The sequence below is a fragment of the Mytilus galloprovincialis genome, chromosome 13 (genome assembly GCF_965363235.1).
Source record: "Mytilus galloprovincialis chromosome 13, xbMytGall1.hap1.1, whole genome shotgun sequence".
Taxonomy (NCBI): Eukaryota; Metazoa; Mollusca; class Bivalvia; order Mytilida; family Mytilidae; genus Mytilus; species Mytilus galloprovincialis.
In genome coordinates, this window is record NC_134850.1 from 61,792,869 (window position 1) to 61,798,603 (window position 5,735).

The 5,735-nt window shown below is 33.5% G+C and overlaps 1 long non-coding RNA gene across 1 annotated transcript; it reads left to right on the forward strand.

The window, feature by feature from the left end:
* Nucleotides 1–1,114: 1,114 nt before the first annotated feature.
* LOC143056668 (uncharacterized) lies at nucleotides 1,115–3,524 on the forward strand. Its single transcript, XR_012972451.1, has 2 exons — nucleotides 1,115–1,204; nucleotides 3,285–3,524. It is a non-coding gene; the product is annotated as an uncharacterized LOC143056668 (long non-coding RNA).
* The last annotated feature ends 2,211 nt before the right edge of the window (nucleotides 3,525–5,735 follow it).

Consider the following 5,735-nt stretch of genomic DNA (forward strand, 5'->3'; position numbering starts at 1 on the left):
TGTATGCTTACTTATAAATTTCCGGTAATATTTGGGCCAGCTAAGAGCCTTATTGCCCCTGTTCCTTTGGACTGTAAAGGCAATTCTAAATTTGTGCCGCTACCTGCATCGAATATGTAAACTGGTATAGTTTCAGCTATCTATTCAGCTATTGAGCATTTCCATATCTTTTCCTTCCTTCGTGGGAGGGGGTAGTCGAAATAGTTTTGATACTTGATATTACAATTGTTGAGTGCGAGATGAATAAAAATTGAATATAACAAAGAAGCAATTAATAAAACAGAGCAATTGAAACCGCCTCATTTTTGAAATGGAAATCAGTTGTGTTCCCTGATTTTTTCCCCTGACAACTTAATTTAAACATTTACATAAGTTTAATTGGTAGCATTAGTCTTAAAGAATTCATTTCTTGACAGTACCGGTATCAAACGGTCGTCGTTGATAGATAAAACTTCAATCAAACACTTTGAAATTTTAGTGACAGAATGCATACGTTTTTGTTCAAGTTTTTCTTCAAAATAGTAGTATTAAGTTATATCTCGTTCGTAATTGGAGACGTAGGAAAATGTCCAAGTGGAGCAGAATTTTGTCGTTTTAGTCCTTGGCTTCAATGGGAAAGTTGTAATTTAACAAGTTCTGGAGAGCTCAAGCAGACCAGACAGCGAACATTATGTTGTAAGACTATAAAAGACTGCTTCAAGACTTGTAATATCAGTATCAACACTTATGGATCGTTGATCAAGGAAGAAAGGACGTGTATAGATGAAATAGCTGAATCAACAAAATGTAGGTCTATATACAAATACATTTTAACAACGCTCTATGGGTCCGTAGGAGGGTAGTAGTAAACAATTTCACTTATAAAATCGACTTCCGCATTTGTATCGCATACCCACCTTCTTCAAGATACATACTAGCAATATTAGATCATAGATGGTAAATTATATCACAGAGGCACGTTTGAAGATTTTTTTCGGTGAAGGTACGGCACTAAACAAACGTATTATAATTGTACAGTGCTAAATTTTTAAAGGATTTTTTTTGTTTCAACTTTGCGTATAAGCATTAGCGCAGTTACTGTATGCTCCTCGTGTGATTCATCATTTTTTTTTACAGCATCCACTGGAATGATAGTTGGAATATGTTTTGGAATTCTGATTCTTATACTAATTGCAGCCGCTGTGACTCTGGTGCTGCTACACAGGTATGAATAGTAATTAACGCGGTACAAAAACAGTTTTATTCATAAAGATTATCTGACATGTGCAGAAGCAGTCTTAAATTGAGTTGATTTTTACGATGTTAACTCACCCTAAATGAACCTTACGCCATTTTAATTGATATTTTATAGTGTGCCTTTCTATGTTGTGATGTTAAACTATTGTTTCAGATAAGGGTGAAGGTTTGGTACCATTAAAACGTTTAAACCCGCTGCCATTGTTTGCACCTATCCTGAATACATTTCCTCGTTTATTTAAAATTAGACAACCAGCTTAGGCACAGCTACGAATCATATATCATATTATGTTAATGACACAATGAACGATGCATATGTTAACATTGATATAAATATCTTGTGTCCAGGCTTCGCCCACAAGCATGGATTGATGATCTGCATTGGTTGACCAATAAATAAACATTAAAGAAGAAGCGAAGCGCATGTCCAACCCGTGGCTGATTACAATGCACGTTATTCAACAAAACACAGAACTAGCAACCATTTACGCAAATATTGAAATAAAGTTCTATTGTCTGACACTGTAAATACCAAACGAACTAAAAATATAATTTGAAACATTTCAAAAATTGTTTCCTGATTTGACAAAAGTTTAAATTGTAGTCTTCCATCACACAGAGTTCTCGTACCAAACACGGACCAATTATAAATGTAAGGTACGTTACAGTTAATGACTGAACTGATCAGGGATGTTTTATTAACTCGAAGCAACTGTTGACATTTCGTTTCCAAAATTACCATAAACTTATCATATGTACCATGAAAGAAAGGAATAACAAAAATACTGGACTGCAAGATACATACAAGACGGGGAAAGTCCATAAAACTTTACACAACCGGAAGGTCAACTATATCAAGAACAAAGACTAGTTCGTAACGTATAGACGGTATATATATAAGTACAAGTGCGTATACTATTTGGTATCATTTTTCCTGTTATTATTTGAAACTGTGTACCAATTTAGGGGATTTTAAACAGATTCAATTTTATAATTTATTCAATCTGAAACTTTTTTTAAAATGTTTGTATTGAATGTAATCAAATTGTCCGTTCTCGAGAGTATGCTTTGTTCTCTTAACACAAATGCGCCTCTGTGGCTGTGTCGGTTTGCTTAGGTCGTCACGTTGGCTGATAGGGAAATATAAATACACAACCATACGACTGTCGGGAAAGTTTCTACACACCGCCACGTCCGATGGAGCACATTGCATACATATAATTTAAAATTTGTAAAACCGAAGTTTGTGCATGTATTGTCAAGCGGTATCGACCAATCTTTTGTACTCTTAAATGCGAAGCCGAGTCAGAACTTTGATTGTCATTAGCTGCTAGAACAAATCCAGTGCAAATGAATATGTTCTCTTAGAACTATACTAGTAGCTAACAATATTTGTAAACAAAGTTTGCAATTTCTTTGGTCATCCAGCTCGTAACGCATCTATATTTGATCATCCTTGGTTCTCTGCTTTGACCGTTCCGGATGACTGTTAACCCATAAAGATTTTAGAACGCATGACCATTAAAAAGTGTTATCCTTTGTTAGTTTATGTATCATTGTCATTTTGCGTAGTTTCTTTTGTTACCTATTCTAACATCGGACTCGGACTTCTTTTAAACTGAGTTTTACTGTGCTATTGCTATGTGTTTCTTTAGTATACATTGGCTAGAGGTATAGAGGAGGGTTGAGTTTGCATAAAACACGTTAACCACGCCGCTTTTTTTGCGCCTGTCCCAAGTCCGGAGCCTCTGGCCTTTGTTATTCTTGTACGATTTTTAATTTTATAGTTCATTCATATGTTTTGGAGTTTAGTGTGAGGTACATTTTCACTGACCTAGTACACAATTTTATTAAGGGGCCAGCAGTGGGCCAACTCCGGATGCGGGATTTTCTTGCTACGTTGTAGACCCATTGATGGCCTTGGGCTGTTGTCTGCTCTTTTATCGGGTTGTTGTCTCTGTGACATATTCCCCATTTTTATTCTCAATTTTATATTTATTTACATAAATTTATCATTTGTCATTTTCATTTATTTTATTTTTATTTAGGTTTAAGAAGATTTCACTATTCACAAGATTGAGAGCAATTCTGCATAAAGATGACGATACTAAAACAGAAACTCAACCTGAACTCAGAGCAGACAGCAGTTAACTTAGTTGATAACAGTGAAAGAATAGCATTACACCTGTCCTTATAAAAACAGTGTTACAATAACATTGCACCTTGTAATAAGGAAGTTATGTTTATGCATTAAAATACTACTTTGATAAATAAATTCTGTCGTGTTGCTCAGTCGTTAGTTCACTATGTCTTGTTTTGTATACTATCGTTTGGTCTATCATATTTTTGCCCCGGTATTGTCAATTTATTTTTAACATGTGAATTTAATTGTCCACGTGATATCTTTTCCGTCTCTTTTACTTTAAAAAAAAATATGTTAAGACTTAAAAAGTGAAATCAGACTTTCTTTCTCGCAAAAACGTTGAGGTACTACCAATGAGAAAACAAGGTGAAAAAATTGCACTGACTAATCAATTTGCTAATATTTGCAAGAACAACACAGCAGATATCTTACATGTTTTCTTGGAGACTAGTCAGTTTGTGTTTTTATAGCTTCCAGATATGTACATGTAAGGATACTAGTAGCGCAGAAAGATGCACAGAGGTTACCACTATAAATAGTGCTATTGCGTAGAAATAGTGTGCAAATATATATATGCACGTCCTTCTTTAAAGCTAAATATATTAAAATATACACAAAACGATCACATCATATATCAATGGAAGAAGTATCCAGTAAAAAAATGAAACCCACAGAAACAAATTGTATGCAACGTTTTCGTACACTTCTCCACGAATTACCCTTGATCCTGAAATTTAACTGATATTTTCCAATAAAGCAAAATGTTTATAGTAATTTTTTTGATAATATTTATAGTAAAGTAATACATATATTTTTGGATATATATACTAGTGTGATAGTTGGAATCTATTGAACTAACCCTGATCTCTAAAGCGAGGTAAAATAGAGAATGGAAATGGGGAATGTGTCAAATTCATACTAAACTCCGAATCATATAAATGAACTAAAATGAAAAATCGTAAAGGATTACACGGACAAGAGGCTCCTGACTTGAGACAAGCGCAAGGGTGCGGTGGGTTTAATAACGTTTAGTGAGATCTCAACCATCTCCCTATACCTCCAGAACTCATGTAATGTAAAGGGAGACAAATACAAAACGGAAACGTATTTACTCTAGAAAATACAATTTATGTAATAAAATATAGAATGCACAGCTTTTAATGAGCAACATTTTATAGAAAAAAATGCATATTTTAAACACAAATATTAAAACTACAGGCGGTACGGACATGTCATTGTGTGCTAGTTTTGTTGGTGGTTAGATGAGTTTAACTATAAAAACATTAGTAAAGTCTGAAAATAACATCCAAACTGTGTTAGAGTTAGATTTTCAACTGACAAATGTATACGCATATACATATATGTCATCATGACCGAACGCGTATGCTCCAAATACTCATATGGTCAGGAACATATACATGTACACGTATTTTCTTTCAATCAGTGTAGCCCTTATATATCATAGAAAAACAGTTTCTAAAAGAAGACGGGGGAAGGGGTGTGGGGAGAATTCGTTAGCTTAAATAGATTTGATTTTTGATTTATCATAATCCTCACCTTTATTAATACATTCTTAACGCAATGAAGTACTTTTTATTGTAAAATGTTATCATTTGCACTTTAATGCAGTACAATTCTGCGTCATGGGCAACAGTTAATTCGTTTTGTAATATTTAATCTGACGTTCGTTTTTCACTTCACATTCTCCTTTAGTCAACGCATACAAATAAACTATTAATTTTCAAAAAACAGATGACGAACCATAGAGTATACTGTATTTTTGAGGACAATAAATCTGCAATAGATAATGCAGACGTTTTGACATTCAAATTTTATAACTTCTTAAAGTTAATCTTAATAGATTGACAACAACATTTTAAGGTTATGGAATTTATCAACAATAGAGTCGAACTTTTGAGGGTCTACATTTGACCGATGGTACCTGTTTACGGAAGTTCCTTTATCGATTTCTAAACATAAAAATCTAATCTTTTTAACTTTAAGCCATAGTTTCAACACCTTTCTTAAGAGAGATGATTTTCGTTATTTTCCTTTTAACGTGTTATAAAAAAATTAAGTCTTAGAGGAATACAGTTAAATTAATAGTTTTCAAAGCTCTCTTACATGAGAGTCTGGATAAAGAAAAGGAGGCGGGGTCCTTTATTTTTTCATTCTTTAATTTTTCAGACCATTTTCCCCACTCTTTTTCAAGTTTTCATATTTCAGCACTCCATAATTCTATAGTTCATTTTATTCATTTTTATTTTAGTCTATTTCTCTATACTATTTTATTTATATCATTGCAATGTATTCTGTTTCAGCACTTTCTCTAATTATTTAGATCTGAGCGTCACTG